The sequence below is a fragment of the Symphodus melops genome (genome assembly GCF_947650265.1).
Source record: "Symphodus melops genome assembly, chromosome: 1".
Classification (NCBI taxonomy): domain Eukaryota; kingdom Metazoa; phylum Chordata; class Actinopteri; order Labriformes; family Labridae; genus Symphodus; species Symphodus melops.
The window spans coordinates 7,253,088-7,274,957 of NC_136691.1; positions in this window are offsets into that span (position 1 = coordinate 7,253,088).

Here is a 21,870-nt window from a genome sequence, read left to right on the forward strand (position 1 = left end):
TATCCTGCTTGACACTTGAATTTATTCTAGGCTTCCACTGTAGCTAAAGGAGGTTAGCTGCTCACACACCTTTGTTTATGGCTAGTAGTATGGAACATATATATTTTATTGCAATTAAGATGAAGGAGCTTCTGGTTAATTTGCAAACAAAGCTCAAGGGGGAAAATTTGGAATCTAATTTCAAAAAAGAAAAAAATGTTATGGTGCAAATTAAGATAATATAGGTCTACTACTGGTACCCAAAATATATATTCAGGGTATTTGTTATGAGGAGTCTTGATTTGGACCCAAATGCACAACAGAGACAGGTGGTGAACAGGAATTTATTTACAAAGTGACTCAAAAATAGTGCAAAAAGGAGGGGTGGTGAGAAGTCCCACGATCCGGTGAGTGGGGGTTGTGAAGTGTCCAAGAATCCTGATGTGGTGCTCCAGTAAGTGATCAGTTGACAATCTGAGACAGGCAGAGAAAATTACAAAAGTTAGCTCCGTAAACTAATCCAAAAAAGACGTAAAGTTACTTCACGGCCGAGGTTGAATTTCTACACATTGTACACGGAACGACCTGGCGACAAATCAAAGACAATCTGCTGGTTTTGTACAGCCTCACAACCAGGGAGGGAAACATGAGGATTAGACAGACAGGGAAAGACCCTCAATAGGAGAAGGAGGTGCTGCCTAGATGCGAGACATGACAGGTATTGGTATTATGTGATTCAGCATTAATGATTAATGCCAATAAGGGCTCAAACTGAGTCATTTCCACCCACAGTGACTCCCTCAGCAGTAGACATATTAACACTCAGCTGTAAACACCTCGGCACATGAAAAATGTCAAAACCCTACATCAACATCCATCTAATCTGTATGCAGTGACAATTTTATTGTGCTCATAAAACGTTCGCAACTGCCTTTAAGCACATTGTATTTTCAGCAGGCGTTTTAAAAGGCTTAAATTTCACTCAAACATCACCAGGATGGATTGGCAGCGCTGATGCGAGTGATTTTTTTTTTTCTCTTTCTTTTTTTCAGACAGGGAATTTTTCCTCCCTGCAGCTCTGCCAAGAGCAGGAGGGGAAAATCAACTCCATTCAACTATTTGTCAACTCCCTTTAGAAACATTTAATAGTAATAAAATTTATGGCTGAAGTTTCCTAAGGATACTGCCAGTGAAGTTCATCTCTACGAAAAGTGGTTGTAAATGCTACCATTGTTTCAGATTTTGATTTATGATTTAACCTTTCGCTGAAGTTTCAGAATATAAACACTAAAAGCTGTAATTAGAGAATGAATAGAATATAAACATGCATTAATGTATCTGGCGAACTATGCATCTCTCTACATGTCTGCTTGTATATTCAGCTAATTCCATATAGTCCACAAGGGATACAGCTTGAGGAAGATATGCTCTCCTGTCTGTAGGATGAGCAATGACAGAACCAGACAACTATCAGGAAACCATTTTAGCAGCTCTTCAAAAATGAAGATGCCATATGGCACTTAAGCTGAAAGGTTGCCTTGAGAATGGTTACAGCATAAGCACATACTGTATGTCATGTCTGTCATCTATGCTAGACCGATATTAAAACTTTGTTAAGACCGCTAAACATTGCATTCCTAAAAATAGACTCGTAGAAAAGTGAAGACGACTGGAGTCACAGTTATTAGGATATTTAAGAATGAAGTCATGTCATCACTGAAGCTGTGTGATTTCCTCATTCTCTCCATTCAGGCTTTTTCCTCATTATTCCATTACTGTATCATTTGTGAGATATTATAAAAGATGTTAGTCATAGTGTGGATCACAGTTCAAAGTGTTAACCTTTTATTGGATAGTGTAAAGTTGCCTATAATAAGGTCATTAAAACATGGCGCAGTGGTGGATTGACAATCTGACAGTAGGGAGGGGAAAAGGAAATCATGGTCGGTGTGAGTTATGGACCATCAAGGAGCAGTAAAAGCCAATGATGAATTAGTGTGTATTTCTATTTTTTTCCCTTTCTCTTTTTCATCCTAACATAGGGAATAAAATCCTCCTTGTTTTCTTTAGGATGTGCAATTTTCTTCTCTTCATCCCTTTCCTGAATCCTCCTGCTGAATCCTCAAGCCTTCAAATTGAGGATTTAAAAGGCCTTTGGTATCAGTAATGGCTCCCTTCAGAAGCTTCCTCCTGATGCCGGGTGGTGACTCGGTAATGTTGTAAACTGACTAAGAAACGAGAGCATTGTGTGAAAAACCTTGGCAAAATATCTACAATCTGTATCATATGGAGCATCAATCAAGACAGTTACTCTCTTGGCTGTAAAAGTTCAACATTTTTAGATTCTGAACTGAGAATTGAAAACACTGAACACTAAGGCTACCTTTGTGACAAAGAGAGCAACTCACTCAGTAACTTAATTCCATTGTCCACGTTTTTAGAAAAAAATAATCAATTGCATCAAGTCTCTAACAACTAATTGAATAGTCTCCACAAAATAAATAACTTGATAACTCTTTTAATAAATATTTCTTACATTTGTTAAGCTCAAGATTTCACAAAATTCCTGGTTCAAGCTCCTTGAATGAAGGATGCTCTACTTTTACAAAGAACTGCAAATTAAGAGATGAAAGGGTAGAGCCTGTGGATTAAGTTATAAGTTTAAAGATTTCCCTTTGGATTCTGAGAATTTGTATTTTGTATGAATGCTGACAAACAGGACATGTACTGTATAGATTTTAGGGAATAATCAATCATGAAAGATAATAGTTATTTTCTACCGTTTGTTTTGGTTGCTTTATTTTATACATTGACAAAATAAAACTTATTTCATCATCTCTTCTCCAACACATTTTTTAGTACCTTTCACATCTTAAATGTAGACAGATCATTTGTATAGCATCAAATAAAGTAAGTCCTTACATCTAGACTTACATAAGTAAAATTGCTTTTTTTTTGTTCGGCTCAAATGGAGTGAGGAGAACGAGCACCGTGACATCATCCACACCCTCACACAGCCTGTGTGCACATGTGTAGATTACATTATGCTCTGGATCCTACCACAGAAAACTATAGTGTAATTTATGGGAGTATAAATCGAACCCAAACCCTTAAAGGTGGCACTAAAGAAAAGTTTCCCTTTGCAAAAATGAAGAAACAGAGCAACTCTTAGCTCCTTCCTAAATCAACATTGTAACACCAGCGGCCTCTCGGACGTTCCTCTGGAGTTTTAGCTGTTATCATCGAACACTGTCCGACTGTGGGTCTATATGGGATCATTTTGTACGAGCATCAACATTAAAGCATGCATCTGTCATATCCCCAGTGAAAAGGGGACGGGGGTAGGGGGAGGGGTATTTGTGAGCCAAGTTGAGAGGTTGATGGTGCTCAGCTGACAGGTGGCTGATGTGTTGAAGGAGTTGTGGGAGCCATATGCAAAACAGAACATGGGGACACTGAGCAGTTTGATAACTGCTCATAGTGGAAGTTTCTATAAAGGATCACACAGGAGTTAGGCATTCTTAGGATCGTTACATTTGGATTGTAACCTAAAAATACAAAAAATACATCACAGTACTGCACACTTCTTACTCCTTAGCATACATAGAGCTTTCAGTGTGTGCCAAATGTCTTTATAGTAAGAATTTGAACTCCAAATATGTCTGTTTGCTTTTAAACGTGCTCCACTGGTAATGCGGCTACATTTTTTAGGTATGGTTTTCAACATCCTGAAACTTTTAAAAACATTGGCAAACAGAGGGATAAAAACAGTTACCAAGTTAAAGGGAGTCTGAAAAAGGCAAAATATGCAAATTGGGAAACACAGAGGTTTTTATGATTCACCTCCTACTAATAACACATACAATGATTAAACCATTGTTTGTATCCTGCTGTGGTAAATTGTATCCTCACACATTTCTAATGAAATCTTTTTTATTTTTTTAAATCGATGACTATGACACCAAGCAGACGCCAAAGAACAATAGGCGACGATGGCAGACTGTGGTGTCGCCTTATAACGTCTTTGTCGTGGCCAAGAAGTTGCACTTGAACAAAAACTACAGCTGATGGCCAACCACCATGTACCATGTACAATCTCCTTGGTGTGTCAGGGCCTTTAGGGGATGCATATGCAAATGTAATTCTCCTTTAGTGCTTTCAAATTGTGCCCCTACTGTTTGAATGTAGAGGATGATCAATAATTTTTAAAAGTCGTTTGGATTTACGTTGACACGCTCATATTTGAACGGCAGGTTCAAATACTAAGTGTCAAAGTTTCCCCATAATCTGGGACTGCTTCATCCAGCTGTAAGCAGTTGACCGGGTTAACTTTTATGCTTCTCTCTGTCACGTCTAAAAGGTGTGAGTGCCTGCAGTCTAAAGGGGAACATTCAGTGGCATGTAAGTGGGGTAGAGCAGGAAGAATAAAGGGCTCAATTTGTATTCCCACAGTGCAAACTTTCTGAGAAGGGACGCTTCAACAGCTTTGCAATTCAAAGACATTTCCTGAAATTAAGTGATTACATGCAGTAGAGCTGATGAGTTCACAGCTGACAGGAAAGCCTGAAGCGACAGACTCAACACAAAAACAAAAGACCTGTGGTTGTGCTGCTAGCGATCAGAGCTCTTTCTTTTATTTTCAATCCAGGCCATTGATTTTTGTTTAATTATTCTAACTTGAAAGTGACATTGTTCCGCCTTTAAAGCAAAGTGATGTGTTATTCTGAAAATAAAACCTGATGTCATGATGTTGGCGTTCCCTAACTTGCTGTGACTTCCTTAGATTCAATAAAAATGGACATAAGACAACAATCCCTGTTTTCTCAGGTGCTGTGTTTAGGCCACACTATAAGTGTGCAGTAACACCCCCCAGGATTCCTCTGGCTTATACTGTACATCCCTCAAAGTGGATGAATAATGCTCTAAACAACCCCTGAGTGAAATCTGCACCACCAGAACCCAAACATCCAGAGAAGTGTTGCTCCTGGCCGGCACAGGGTCATTTACTTAATGCTGAATGAATCTCTAATCCCGTGTAAACGTCAGCGCCGTGTAGCGAGAGCGCCTGCAGACAGAGACATTTTTGCTGCCTGAGTGTTCGGCCAAAAAGTCTGAGCTGTTCCTCAAGCTGGAGACAAGGTCAAGGAAATAATGTTTGATCTGTTATGGCACTCTTATAATTATTTGGGCCCTGGAGGAGGACCTTTTCTTTGGCTCTGCTTCTGCCGTCTAATATTTCACTTGAAAGATGTAAAAGGCATATCACTCCTTGTGGCGCGAGTATGTCGCTGGAAATTCCGAAATCCTCGAAGAACTATGTCCCCAACTCTCTGCAATTAGATTATTTATCCCAACTACAACTCATTCAGGATTTTCTGCAACTAACTATGGTTGCATAGATGTTAGAAGGTGTAGTCATTTGCAAGATACTGTAAACTTATTAGAAGAAAAGTGAAAGAGTTTTTATTTTGTGAACTTTTAAAATGTCTGCAGGTCTTAAAACTGCATTTTTCCTAATGGTCAGCAACGGGAGACTTAACTTGTTAACAATAGAAGTAAGATTGTATGGACTTATTACCAAATGATAATGACATTGAAAGGGACATGTATTTTTTGTTATATTTTTGGTAGTTAATACCTGAAAACAATTATTTAATTCCACGATATATTGCCATATGTCAATCCTAGTGTGTATTTATTTTTATCATAATAACGCTATTTCTACATTTTTACAAAATAAAAGCGGGTGCCAGCCGAAGTTCCAAACACAAGGCTTCAAAAGGTTGTGCAAATGTGCACAAGTGGGACAGGTAACTTTCTACATCCACTTCTTATACATTTAGTGTCATCAATGTAGCCCCATCAAATATAAAAAACACATTGACTTTATACAGAGAACTGCAGCAGTGATACAAACCCAAAATCATGACTCAGCAAATCATTTGATCATTCTCTAAGTGAAGAACAACTTGTCCACATGGTGCACCGGATCAACAAACTAAAAGTCCCTCATACAAGCTTAACATTTTTAAATTACATTTACAAAGCTTTATTTAAAATAAACATGCATAGTTTACCTCTGAACTGCACAGCACCAGCAGAGACTTTGAACTGAGACACACTCCTCAGTATTTCTCTGCCCATATCCTTTCCATACAGCACGGAAAATGTAACGGTCTTTCCAGGACAAATATTTAAAGACGTTTGAAATCTTTTATCAGGTCGAATCTTCAAACAGATGATAACCCAGCAGTGACCCTGACAGCAGAATGGGAAGAATTTAAAAGTACTGTTAAAACAACATTCATAAAAGTAGGGCTTGAAGTGAAGAGGATTATGTCATTCAATAAATCTCTACAACAGGAGGAACCGGAGAAAAAAGTGTCTGCCTTATGATTTAGTGAACATACGAATTTCTTTACAAGTGATGGTTTAAACAAGAGTTTAGTGGCTCTATGATGTCCCGTTAGCTAACACACACGTCTGTTTGAACTGAACTCTGCGGTGGCCGACCTGTCTTCTGTGCGATCACTGTGGTTTAATTTGTTCTGAAAGCAGCTGGCGATGAGTTACTGCCTGAACAGAGAGGAAAAATGACAGTATGGCAGGTTTATAGGGAGAAAGAAAAGACAGTAAAATGGAGGCCTGGCTGAAAAATCATCTAAGGGGAGAGTTTGACATGTCATGGAAACACTTCCTGTCACTGACCAGTAAATGTCTCTACTGCTGTCTCATCCGAGGGGATTCAATCAGAGTTTAAATTGCAGATATAACGGCTGATATGGATCTTTTAATTCGAACTTGTGCTTATTACAGACAGATGACAAATCACTTTTATATAACTAGTTATAGTTAATATAACACGTTGGAAGAAACTGTAACTGTTCATTTAAATATCTATATCTGTAGAGTCCTGTTTCTTCATTCAGTCTAATCGAATTTTGTTTTGGACCCTCACGACCTAAAAAAAGTAGAATTTTCAGCTCCAGCTGTGTCAGCAGCTGCAGGAAAATGAACATTAATTACATGTTACTGCTCTCAGTTGTGCAGGCAAGGATATGACATGGGTTCAGGTAATTCATGACAGACATGAGGAGTTGGGACAATTGAATACTTGGCTAGTAAAGTACAAATCTTTAGAAAACAAATGTTATGTTTACTTTGATATGGAAATGTCGTCATTACCAAAAAACCTCGTCAAACAGACCCTCAGTAAGATAAAACCATCTGTTACAAACACGGTGGAATGTCTCATTTTATATCACAGTGAATGATATTTGTTGTTAAATAACGCATTACCATGTATTTTATTTAAGTTGTATACTACAGTGACTGAATGAATCCAGCAGACAATTGAAAATGCCATCAACCAGGTTGCATTTAAAGGTAGGCTGCTTTTGATTAATAATCAACGCCCAACGGTGTAATAAACTGAAAGGTTGTAATTGGGATTTTGTGCCTGTGAGCTGCGATATTTGTAAAACTGCTTTGTCTGACGTTATCGTTCTATGCGTGAATGGCTCTCTGCTCATGATAATCCACACACACCTCGCTTTGTTTTCACGTCTCCCTATCAAAGCAGAAACAGACTCCTTTAAAACAGTCATCATACAGCTTTGAGACTGAAAATGTATAAATGTCAAATTACTTTAACTGCAAATAATAGTGATCAAATACAATGACCTCAGAAACATTCAAACATCTCCCTGAATAAAAAGCACTTAGACACAAGTACAGTGAAGTACAGTACAGTACAGACTCTGCACATATAAGTTACTGTTACTTTTTCCTGACTGAATTTAACCACCTGTTTACATCTGTAGATAGAGTAAGTATGTGTTAAAGAGCAGTTTAAGGAAGTTATTATGTGCATGTTGAGTGATACATGAGGCAGGAACAACCTGACTTCGGATAATTATCATAGAAGCACTCAAAAAGACGCCAACAGCATGACTTTAAAACAAGCGATCACTCATCACAAATGTCTCACTTCTCTTTGTCTTTTACTCAGTTTCTTCTTTTCTCTTTCCCTCCCTCGTTCCCTCTGAATGCCGTGCATTCCTCTTTGTTTGCTCACACTGAGCCCTCCCAGTGGATCCCCGTGCATGACTTTCCCAAAGTCGATATTAATATCACAGGCCATTGTAATGGAGTTATTTTCATGGAAGCCCCGGAGGAAGTCACGTGGCTATGATTAGTCCCCTGAGGGCCCGGAGTCTCCATTAAGCCGGTTGTTTTAACTCGCATAACCATCAATGAAGTGGAAAAAGGAGAGGAAGTAGCCATCACTCTGGGCCGGGTGGGGTGTTTTCTGAGCACCTATTTTGTTAATGGGGCCAGAATACTTTTCCTCTCTCTCCCTCATTCTCTCTCTCTCTTTTCTATGGAGGGGGGATTATTCTTAAACTGTGGCTTTGCAGAAAGAGCCTACACATGTGTGCGTTTACATTCAACCACCACCATTAAGATTGATAGCGATGGGATCTGGTGGTTAACACACTGTTTGAGCCTGAAGTAAAAAAAAAAAAAAAAAAAAAGTTAAAGAAAGGAGGGGGATAAAACAACAGAAAGAAAAGCACGAGGACTCACACACACTCAGCAACTACACGCAAGGGTGAGCTCCAATGCATCTGCCATCAGGAAGTGAGTTGAGATGGAAAAAAAAAAAAGAAAGCACGTTGGAATACATTTACTCTGTCAGGTTACTACTTAAACACACATGACTGAGAAAAGCAGACACTGCCACATGCATGCTTCCTCTCATAACTCTGTTCACCTCTCTTCTTGACCTGAAAGCCAGTGGGCCAAATCTACAGTGAGCCACTTCCAAGGAAACAGGAAGTGCCGGGTCGGAGCAGAGGTTGACAGCTTTTCAAGGGACTATTAGTGATATCTATGTTGAGAGGCTTACTGCAAGGAAGTGAGAGCTGTAGGCATGATTGTTTAACTTAGATATGAAAGTAAACATGCATAGATTGTGAAACTCAGGACTGATAAGCATGTTTAAAATAATTAGACCGTAGCCAATTCCAATTCCGATTTTATTTTCATTACCTGGGAATTATTTGTGTCTGTCTTTAAAATGGGCTGTGAGGTTGGCTGTACCTAAATTGTGGAATAAATCACTTTTACACAACAAAAACATCTTGTTTGAATCAGCAGTTAGGTATATTAGCTGGTCAGCACTGTATTGATGCAACAGCAGTCACTGTATGTTCATGTTTACCAATGGGCCATTGTCTATCAACAGGCCTGATATCAGCTGATATAATCTTCAAATGCTTCAGTGCACCCCTGGATTCTATAAAAAAGAAACGTCAATAACTGTTACCATGGCAACCAAAGTAAGTCTTTGGCATCCAATATTGGGTAACTTCTTGATTGTTAAATAACAAAAATAGCACGCAAACTCCTGCACACTGTCTTAATTGCACAATATGTTTGAAATGTTTAAAGTATTGGTGCACTATAGATGGGATCGTCTCTCTTTTGCTCGCAGCAGCTTTTAGCTAAAGATATGAGAATCCATAGTTCTTCCAAAACTTAGCTTGGTATTTCTCAGTACTATTGATCATTTAAATAACGTCATTGTGTTGTTTTTTAATGCGCTATTGAAAAGTAGTCAAGTGTTGTTTTTCACAACCTTAGTTCACAATCATTACCTCGCCATGAGCCTATAAATGTCAAAACAAACGTTGTCAATCAATCGTGCTGTTTTCAAATCGTGGCGGTGAAGGAGTAAAAGAAGCAGGCAGACTTAATATAAACCTTTAACAATAAAAAAGGAATTTGTCTGAATTATGAGTTTGGATTTTCTGGCAATTTATCGACAATATCATTCTTTCTTTTCTGACCTGGAAAATATATCACAGCCATTCCTATCAATGGAAATATCAGACTGTGAAATAAATGGATCACATTTTCAGACCCGGGGATTTCTGCCTGGACTTCTACTTAAAGAGTTGACATAATGAGAAAAAAGTCAGCACGTTGTATTAGATATATTGGGTTTTTACTTTGGATCACTGACAGCATACAGTATATTCCTAGGAGTTTAGACGGTAAGAAAGGTCACAGATTGGTCAGTAAAAATCCATTAACACTTGAGGAAACACAAATGGCTGGAAAAAACAGGATGAGGTCATCAAATAAAAGCCCACTTTTGTCCTAAAATTGGGCTACTATCCCATGAATAAGTAAATGCTACCAAGCAAGCCCTGGGCTTTAATCCCCATCACCCTCATCATCGTCTTCAAAACAATCATCCATGCTTCTTGTCGCTTCAACTGAGGTCACAATGCAAAGGTTTATTTCATGACTTTAACAAAAAGGAATATGTATGGCAATTATTGTTTATTTTAGCATTTTGGAGAATGTAAATACCACGCTGATGACATCATTGTACCAAAGGAAGATGGCTATAACCTTCCGTTCAGTCACATCTGCAGATTGTCCAAAATGATGTAAGCAAGTTCCCATCACTTTCCCTTATTAATGTCAGCTCCATGTTGGGTGCTGCGCTACATAAACACCCGCACACATGTTAATAATGCACACGCAGCAAGACTCTTTGTGGGCCCCATTTGACCTGCGTGTGTTAAACTGACACACATATAATACGCCATCTATCCTCCATGCCGCACAGTCCCAACTGAGCCGGTTTTGGGGAAAATGGAAGATCCACATGGAGCTTGTGACACTGTGGAACCTCTGCTTTTTCCCTGGTCACCGAGACCAGAGGAGGCCGCCTGGCCCCACTGCACATTAACTGGAACAGGTGCAGTGAGCGGGGGGCTTGTTTTTCTTCATCGGCTCCTCAGGAAATCATAAAGCAGATATATTGCTGGTGGAAGGTTTTTCGGGGTGCCCTGTGAGCAAACTGAGAGGGGAAATGGATCAACGAGCAGCCACCGGGGACAGTAAATCAACAGGCTAAAAGGAGAGCTGAATGTACTGTGGAGGCCCCAGGAGCCCAGCCCAAGGCCAGGGCCTCTGTCAGTCAGGGCCCGGTGTTAATGTCAAAGCCAGCTGGACCTGGCAGCACACGCCTATAAGGAAATGATTTAGCTGTCTGTGTCAATCGCCGATGGACCACTAGAGGCCATCATGTCACAGGCCAGCAATTTGGGGAACTTCATGGTTGACTTTTTTTCCACCCAAATGTCTCTTTCATGTCTTTCTTTAGCCTTCACATAAAGGACAGGATCCTGTTGCTGTTGCCAGCTCAAAAGCCTCCTGGACGTTGCTTTTTTATTCTTATTTTTATGGCACCAATATAAAAAGGACTCTTCCTTACAATAAGTGGAGACAAAAGCATGCACAGTAAGATTTATGTATTTGAAGGAGCATTTTTCAGGGGAGCAATATTGCAGTTGAAAATACGAGCCTTTCCACACACCCTTTGGAGTAATGGGTCATCACTAATCGATTAGTGCTGCCTGTTTAAGCTCCCTGTCCCTCTGTCAAATGCGTCGGTGCACACAAATTTCTCACTGGCAGGAAAACACTTTCCCTCAGCTACTGCGCTTGATTCAATCATCGTCAATCAGGAACATATGGTCTTTCCCCTCTCTTGCCCACCACCGACACTCTATACAGTGCCACACACTCTCTTCTCTCTCTCCTAGTTTACAAATTAGAGCAGCTGAGTTCACTGCTACTTCATACAGGCCAGTGCTACCATGGGAAGCCTGGCCAAAGAAGCTGCGCGGTTACTTTGTGAATGGAGCATTATTACGAGCTGGAGACAAGAGCCGGTCCAGCCCAATTTTTTCGGATCGAGCGTTTCAACACATCATATAGGGAAACAGCTGTACTACAAATTAGTACGCTCTGTGACATTGACAAATGTGCTGCTTGGACTTTGCAGAAGCTCGGCTATTCCCAAGCCCTCTGTTCTTGCCCACCGTCCCAGCACGGACACCTTAACCACCACACACACACACACCCACACACACACACCCACACACATGTACTCTCTCCCATACCCACATATCCTAAACGCATGCACTTGGCAGAAGAAGCAGGGTAATAAGAGGTTCTGTATGTGATCACTCCACTTAATCATCTATCTGTCAATCTGCTCACTATTGCCAAAGTTCAATTGCAGAGTGCTGTGCAACACAATAGCCATTGTTGAGAGACAGCTGACATGTGTCAAACAGCTAAGCAGGAATTTCACTTAACTTTACACGCGGACTGATTTCAAAGTACTCTGAAAAAAACATGCTCAGCAGTGTTTGTGAGAGGGTAAAAGAAATACTTGGTTACATTATCATCAAACATCGTGAAGATACCAGAGCAATTATAGCTGGGAAATACTTGAAGGACTTTTTTCTTGGTGGAAAATGTTGAGAGAGGCTGATGAGGCACATCTGTGCTGTTGGAGGTTTGTTCATCTAGGGAATGGTGAGACAATGAAATACAATCCAGGAAAGCAGTTCCATTATCAGAATCACACCAAACAGAAATTCAGAACACAGCAATGAAAGATTTCATCCATGGAAGGAACTTTGGAAAGTTATAAAGGCAACAGGTATTTACCCTTCATTGCAATAATAATTGTATTGTTAACATGGAGAACCTTTGTTTCTGTGTCCTCCGCTTTCACATTGGCTCTGTAAACAAAGTCGGGGTTTTGAAGGTGGGGGGTGTTCCTAAAGGTTGTAGTAAGTTTTGGTTAACTATTTAAGGAAACAAGTCAAGCACAAGCATTCTTATGCATGCTCTTATAATAGAAGTTACAATGTTGTACTTCTGTTACAAAACATAGACTGTAATGGTGATTTCATGCTTGCACAGAACTTCAAAAAAACTGCCTACAATTCTTTGATTGAGCTGCATATGTGAACTCAAAGAGCCAAATGTTTTACTCTGACTCTATCCAGACAGTGCATTTCACATGTTAAGAGCCATTTTCACATCCATTTTACATCGACCGTTTACACTCCTGAAAAAGCCGAGAGAGTTTCAGGTCGAAGCAGAGTCCTCTATATGACGCTATAATGAGAATACATGCGTTTATATTAATCTTATGTGATGCCATGTGAATCACAAAAAAGCGGTAAGAACATGCTGTCGATGTCAGAGCCTGTCATGGGGTATTTATCTTCACTCCTGTACAAGGCTAGGGGATGAAGATGGATGTCCATCCTTTTATAAGTCAATGTTCCAAATCCTAATAGTTACATTTCTTGCTGAACTAAAGCAGACTAAAGGTGTTATTGTCAAACGAGCAAATACTTCGATTTAACAGTGCCCTTATTCTGACACAACTTCAGCAACTACAGAGGCGTGTGGAGAGTGAAGGGCTTGTAGAGGTCAAAAAGCTCCAACAACTCTTAAGATCAACTTTATTAACTTCATTAGACGGACGCGTCTCAACTTCGGGCCTTCACGATGATGAGGCCCCTGATAAAGGCCACAAGCCAAAAAAGCATCGGAGACAGAAGACCAAACAGTTATCTGACAAGAATTGACATACGCATATGTAAGGTCTAAAATAAAATTAAAACAAACAAACCATTCATGTACTTAAACTGATCCTATCCAGAAAAGTAAAAACTTCAGCAGCAGAAAATCTCAGGAAGGAAAATAATTGTTCAGATTGTTTCCTGGAAAAACACAACAGCATTGACAGTAAGTGCTTAGCAAAAAGAGATTTCCACTTCACATATTACAGATAATTGAGGATTTCCATTAAGGTATTACAGTTAATTGTAATTACATGGTGTAACTCTGGATAAACAGTAGTTTAGTTTGAGTACAGTTTGAAGTTCTTTGCATGCGAGTCAGATCCCTTATTTTAGTGATTTGAGCCTCTGTGCGTGTACATGTGGTTAAGGAGAGAGTGATTGTGCCGACGAGCTCGGTAGGTATTTTGCAACTTAAACGAAAAACTAGAGCCATAGAGAAGTGAAACTACTTCTGGGGTTGAGCTGCTGGAGCAGCTGGGAGGCGGTGTGTGCTCCAAGGTTCATGCAACAGGAAAATAAAAACGGCACTTCCCCATTTTGGCACTATATGTAATTTCATACTAAATAAAACAAACAGAAGGGTGGACAGTGGAGGTGTAAGCTACGACATGCTGAGAGGTTAGTGATGATGTGTGAAAGTATTTAAAAATGTTTTTTTGGTTCTATAAACCTTCCTGCGTGACAACCGGATCATTACGGTCATTTCACTGGTGACTGTAACTCATAAATTCACTAGAAAACTATATTGATACCGCAGCATCTTTACTTCCTCATTCCGACAATGACACATTGTGACTCTTTCCTGTTTCATTATAATCAGCATTACAGGTTGCCAAAGATGGACAGAGAAAGACAAAGGTTGATACCCCTGGAAACATTTCATTTTAGCTCTAATAAACTGTGCCATTGATATGTTGTTAGCATTAATGGAAAGGCTGTAGTGATTCTACAGATGTACATGGAAATGTATGTGTTGGTTTCAACAAAAGTATAAGCATGATGTCCCCAGAGCTACTAAGTTCAAACTGTTTTCAAACCCTAATGATAAACTGATGTCATAGACCACACGCTAACTTTAAAGAGGAGAGTAAAAGGAGTGTTTTTGACATTTTCAGTTTACTCTCAGCAGGTCTGTGATGTGTGGCCAGGCTGCCTCCTCTGAAGGGAAACATCACCGGGCTCAGAGCGCAACCCGCGGAGAGGAACAATGTTATTCTTTCTGCCCAACAGAGTGGCAGAGACAAGCTAAGTATGTAGCCATAAATCTGACCAGGTGTAGGTCAGGCTGCTGGCGGGGCATCAATAGAGTGTACCAGGTAGTGTATGCCAGGAAGCCAAGCTCCTTTCACCACAGAGCCGCTCATATATCTGACTGCTCACATCATTCTGAGCCACTCTCCACATGGTGCAGCACCTGAAATTTAAATTACCAAGTGTATTTTAAGATCCAGCTGAAACACTGCTTTCAATGTTTAAAGACCAACTCACAGGCTAACGATACAAGCTAATGATAAAAAACGGTGACTAGAGATTTGCGTCCAATAAGTTTAGTGGCAGTAAAAAAGCTGTCTAATGGAACTGAAGGGACACAAAGTTTAAAGATTAAAGTCGTTTAGGCTCGATGAACTTATTTCTTGTGTTTTTATTTGTTAAATTCCTCTGTCATGCATGGTAAAAAGGCTCATGTATTTCCTTATGCTACTTCTAGTAATATAAAAGCCATTCATATTATGTCTGAGCAAAAGGATGATGACCGGAAAGTGGGAAGTGCGAGAAATGTAATGCTTTTGTTTCACACTGCGATAGTTGATAACGGGATTAAAGGGATTTACATGTGCAGTTTTTTTTCTTTCAGAAGTTACTGAAAATATCACAGTGACAGAAGGACATTATTTTGATTATCCACTAAGAAGTTTTCAAAGTCCAAAACCTTCCACAATAATGGTTGAAAACCACATTCAAAACAGTGCATTGTGCTGACGACATGTCAGTAACTTACCGCCCGTCATGGCTTAAGCTTTATTTATGTTTGGCTTGAGTAAATATGAAGTGTTCTGCACCAATCAGTCAGCACATTTCTCTGGCTTGGTAACCTCACTTAGGTTTGCAGTGTTTTATGTTGACACAACCACCATCACCATCATGACAAGGCACATGGTGACTGGGTCACGTCCAATTGCTTCAAACTAAGTTGACAAACAGTCTCGATTACACACTTTTTAAAAGGAAGCAAGGGCTGGGAACTATTTTAGCCAATGCAGAACCACATATTTCATTCACATTTCTGCCAGAAGTGTAACACAATCTCACAGCCCACTGGCTAAATTAATGTTTATGAGCATTTTTAATGGGCTACCTCAGACCTAAGCTTTTAAAATTGTGCCAGCGCTACCAGAGCCTCTGAAATGATTTCAGAGCTATAAAGGAAGCGTTATATATTCCACCACTTTCACTTTAATTGCGAACAGCTCACTTTAACAAGTTGAGTGAGTTATAGAAATTATGCAGACACTTCATTACTGAACTTCTTGTAAATTAGTGGTTTGTATGGTTAAGTAATTTGAAAATATAGAAAGTGCACCAATCTAAATGTCCCGTAAATAAATGATAAACAGAGCCTGAACAATGACAGTTGTTTGGACTTAAAAAATAAAACATTAAACACAGCTGGATACAGACCATGTTAGCAATGTTAGCTGACTTTTTTTTCTGCATTTAGATTGATATTTAATGCAGCTAAAATCATTAATCTACAATTAAAGCACCATAAGACATAATGAATGCCCATAAACAGCTATAGGATTTTGCTTAAGTCTAAACCTATACATAAAAAAAAAAGTGTGGACCTGCGTCCTTTAGACTCGAAAGCAACTTGGTTCCTTATATGCTTTAGACTAAAACCCTATATGCTATTACTATTTCTGCTTCTGTCCATCTTTTAAGTCCCTAATTTCCTTGTTGGTGAAATGGATATTGAAATCAAAAGGCAAGCAAACACTTTGTCTTGTGCAGTCATTGTTGTGATGAGTTGTGTTCTTTAACCTGACACACCCACAAACGATCTCATCTCCAATTTCCAGATGAAAATACTGTCAAACGGCTTTGTGCTAAAAGATGCCATCTGAACATTGTACATCCAAGAGAAGAGCATGCAGCGCAGTCCAATTAACCAGAGCGACAGCCCCGTAGAGTGGCAGATGACTGTGTTGCAGCTTGGACACAACATTTACATGAAACCAACATTGGGGGCTTTACTTTATGAAAAATACGAGTAAGTAGTAATTTTGTTTTACAGAATTAAGTCAAATCACAAACTTACCCAAATCCAAATCAAAAACAGCAACGTGACTTTTATTCGAAAGCATTGTTAGTCGCCTATTCAGTTTGTTATGGGTTGAATTAAGTTAAGATAAAGAACTCTAAAACCATTTATTAATAATAAAAAAAAACATTTCACAAACATTACATAATGTCAACACAAAATCCACACCATCCAAGCCCCCTTTGGCTTCACCAGCACTCTTCTAGCGAAAAACAGAAGACATCTTCTATACAGGTCTTACATGACAAACCAGACAGCCTTGACCATAAGCCAAACATAATACAAACATGGGGAAGTTTAGATTCTGTGCATACACATCCAACACTGATCGGGACTAAGAGCTGCTTCTCACAATGAAAGTACTCAAACTTGTTAGTCGATAGGGAGGAAGTAAAACAGGACCTCTAGTCATAACAGGAATCATTCATTTTAATCACCAAGCGCAAGAGACAATAGAGTTTGTCTTGTTGTCACAGTCACTGCTCCAGACACGAGAACATTCAGACTTTCACAGCCCACACTGACACAACAACAAGAGGCCTTGTTCCTGCTCTTATATCTATCTGCATTACATTTGACCTTCTGTTTTCAGGGCTCTAAATGCTGATTGGGTACTAAGTATAGGCTATTGGCTGGAGAAGAAGACTTGTAGCATACTCTGTGCAGGCTGTTAAGCTCCTCTCTAAATTTACTGAATTAGACAACAACAACAAAAGAATATGAAATATTGCTCCTTTTGAAACAATTACAACAGGGAAACCCTATCTTGCAATAAAAGTCTGTTTCTGAAAGTATACGTCTACCTGTGCGTGACTAGTGCTCCTTGATAGGCTACTATGTAACCGCAGTGTTTGCCAGGTTTGATAAGAACCCTCTCATACACCTGTTTCTACCTCTACGCCCTGTAGCCCACCAGCAAATTATAAAGGAATATAGAAGTTGTTGATAGATGTGGATGGGGTTTATATTAGTAGGCCTAAATAATGTCTAATAACCTTGTATCTCCTCTTCATGTCAGAAATCGAAATTATGGCAAAAACCCTCCACCTGACGTCAGTGGTTTGTTTGTTCTTTGGAGAAAGATGGAGGTGCAACATAGCAGGTTGTGGACCAAAACAGCAGAGCGTCGCTGCTCCTCAGGTGACTGCACTCTGATGAAAATATACTGCTACTAATATTTTTCTATTGCATGTTTTGTTTTTCACGTTTTTATGGATATTTAAATGGTCGTGTTCTGTTTTCACTGTTGAGTCTGTGGTTCTGATGCAAATGTTGTCATGTCTGACTTTGGATCTTCTGTAACTCTGCCAGACAAATTCAATTCAATTCAATTAGAAAAACTTTATTTGGCCCCCGAGGGGCACTTCAAAGGGCACACAGAGCATGAGATGAAATGTTCAGACTGCTTAAAGGGGCAAATACCAGAAAGTTCACAGCATTTGCAATACAAGATCACGATTGTGAATGTGAATTCTGTCACAACTCAATTTGTTTAAAACATTCTCCAACTGCTTCTCTAACTTTCGCCAATGATGATGTTATTATGAAGACATTTTTATAAGGACATGGGATGTGTCTGGGCCGCTGTGTATTTAGAAGTCTTTTCCTCCTGACCCCAGTCATGTTGGCCATGGCCCTGTTTAAGGGTTTAAATCCAGAGAATCCCCCTTGTAGTTGAGGAGATGAAATGTTGCGTCAACGAGAATGGATGTGTGTGTACCGCTGCACCCTGTGAGAGGATCTGGGAGCCCTTTATCACCTTCCCGAGCTGTTGAGCAAAAATAAAGCTCCCTCTGTTATCCTCATCAGCGACGCAGTGAGCTGGTCTGAAGGGATATCCTGTTGGCGAAGTGAACGCATTCATCCTGCTTGCGGCGGTTTTGGTGACACAAGATTTACAAAATGTTCCACCGGCCTCCACTTACCTCTTTTCAGTACTCTGTATATAGAGTAATGGGCCTTAGATCCTATGTTATTTCAGAAAACAGGGTATTCTTCACTTAGTGCCAACTTCAGCAGGGTTAACATCTACACCAATATTAACAGGGCCGATCTCACTCATTTTAACAACCAGGATTTTACGGACACTACACTTTTTGTAAGGGGAGAAAAACATTCTCAGCTTAATATACATTTATTTATGACCCCTATAAAAATGTGTTAACACTGAGTTTCTCATTTTAATTACCTAATGATTAAATGCCCCTCCTGAGATGGAGAGAAGAAAATCTAGGACATTTTTGCCCATAAACCAGTTCACTTTTTCAAATTCTCTAAAAGTTCCTATTTTGCACATAGGGGGTCTTTACTTTAAAAATATAATATGTTTTACTGGACTTATTGTTTTGTACCTGTCCAGTTAAAATAATACGAACAACTTTCATGCTTTGTTGTGATGGGTAGGTTTAAAGGCAGATTACTCAACATCATACTCAATGACTTAAGCAAAATTTTAAAACCACTATAAAACCGTTCTGTGGGCTGGGTGAGGAGGAACCATTAAGTAGTTGAAGTAATTCAAAACATCCATTAACCATAATGCACCGTGTGGTTTCTGATTTCTGGAAAAGTAAAGTATTTCAAAACAATCGGATTTGAATAAAATTAATCCTCCTCTTCATTCCTTCCACCCCCCTTTCTGTGGCAACAACCTCCACTGTGGGACTGTAATACCCCAACCAAACGGAGATTGGATTCTTTTGAATTATGAACCAGGATCCTGCTATCACAGCTTGTCTCTTTTGTCAGACCTAAACCACACTTGTGGTAAAGCTCCTGTCATACCAACGAAAGCAATGACATTAACATCAGAAACCAGAGGAAGCCCAGTTGCAGGCCACCCAGGTTTTCCTGGGGTCTGGAGACCAGGGAAAGTATATCTTGGACAAGTCACCAGACTAGCCTTGCATTTCCTATTATTCATTTTATGCAGGCGACCAACTTTGCTCTGTAAATCATACCTGTGGTTTCGAAAGGGCTGATATGTCTCTCTCTCTCTAACATATGAAGAGATCTGCTCATTGTCTGTCTCTCCCTCTATCTCCTCATCGGTCAAGTTATCCAGGAGATGACTCGTGTCACTTACCAAATATCACATTTACTGATGTTTCCTTAGAAAGCTACTTAGGCTTTGGCACGTTACCTAACAGTTCTAGCTCTAGACAAGTTAAAAGGGCCTTTTCCCCCTTGTCCTTTATTATTGTCTTGTTTTGGCACGTTTTTGTTATTGCAGCATCAGAGCTACTTAAGAGAGGAAACTGTGGTTAGAACAAGCAACTCATAACGCCTTCTGCTCTTCATCTTAAGCAGAAGAGGCACATGGAGTATTCCCTTCTCAACTCAATGTAACGCAGACACACAAGGTTTAACAGCAAGGTCAGAGAGACTCTTAGAGGCAGACACAGGTTTAGTTTACTCTACTTTTTTTTCTCTTTTTTTAAGGTTAAGCCTCAAGGATAGGAAGCAGATGATGAGAGTTTCTGAAAAAAAAAGGATAACTGAAAAATAGAAAAACAGGAAAGCAAATTTGAATTCCTTTAGTTCTTTGTGATTCATGGTGCTTGGAGGGATCTCAAGGCCGAGGGAGTTGTTTTTTTGTCCATTTCAAGGCTACAGCTTGCCACACAATAAATGAGCCTGTAAACATTAAAAAGTCAAGTTGATTGAGACAGATATTTCACATAGACATAAAAAGATGTGTGGTTGGCTATCGATATAAGCACACAATTGTACGTTGTATGCCAGCACAATCCTGACTCCCTCAAAATATTTCCCTCCATCTGCGGGCACTCCGATCTCAAAATAGACACTTTTATTCTGACATCTGTCGACGGTAGCTTGGCTCAGGAATGACTTGTCCTCCTTCAGAGCTAAATGGATCTGTCCACCATTTATAGAAAAATGCAGAGTAGAAACCACACTGGAGCTGTCAGGTACATCTTATGTTAAACTATTCATATCTCTCTTTTTGTTTTTTAGGTGCCTTAATCCCATTTCTAAAAATGTGATTTTTATCTCCCGTGTGTTTGATCCTGGCAACACAGCCTCAATGTGATTGCTGCAGTGATTCATTTTTTAAAAGGTTTCTGGCACGCTTACTGTGAGGATGTGGCAGCTCCCACTGTGACATATTTACCTTACTGGAGTCTGTCAGAGCACAACTGGAAGGCCAAATGTGACAGACCTGATAGGGATGATAGAAGTAAGTTGTGTGCTGTGAAGAGGCATTTAGGATCAAACAGAAATCGGTGGAGATGATCCAACTAACCCTCTCATGTGCTCGTTTAAAGGCAGGGTCGGTACATTTTCTCCACATACACTTTTTTTTTTAAACCCACCCCCCACCCCCTAGTAGGGACCTGTTATCACTCACAATTTGTTATTTTTTTTTATTTTTTTCAAACTTCATTTGTACACATCTTCCTTTCAGTTGTATAATTGGAGTCCAGTGTAAGCAGGTGGTGATCACAGATCACCCAAAAAGGCACACAGAAATGAAAAAAAAAACAACCCTCCTCCATCGTCACAAAACAATCTGTGTATATTAAATCTGTGTATATTTATAGATTCTAAGATGAACGTTTTCCCTAATAATATGATTACATTTACAGTATAGGGCTCCACATACACTTTTGAAGATTTTGTTTGATCTTTAGGTCCTGACAGCTATTGATAATTTATGTGCTCTGAAAAAGAAATGAAGAAAATCCATCATCTGTAGAAGTTGTTTTATGAACCAATCAGGCCTCCCTGTCTCCCTGCTCCTACTCTAGCTCATGCATGCACGAGCCCACATACAGAGTATGAGCTGAAATACGCTTCTGAACCTTTAGAGAGAGCACAGAGGGGAGGAGAGCGGCTGAAGACAGAGCATGGAGAGAATGCTTCTTTCAAAAACATTGCTAGTTTTCAGTGTTCTCAGTGTGACGATATGGTTTTCCTACTTCTGCTGACATTGAGAAGTTCCTATGGCTGGGGAAAAAAATACACACACCTGCATTTAGCGCTCATCACCATAGGTGCCACCAAAGAAAACTAAAACAAAAAGGAGATCTTTGGCATTGTTACCCAAATTAATCAGCATTTTGCTCATTA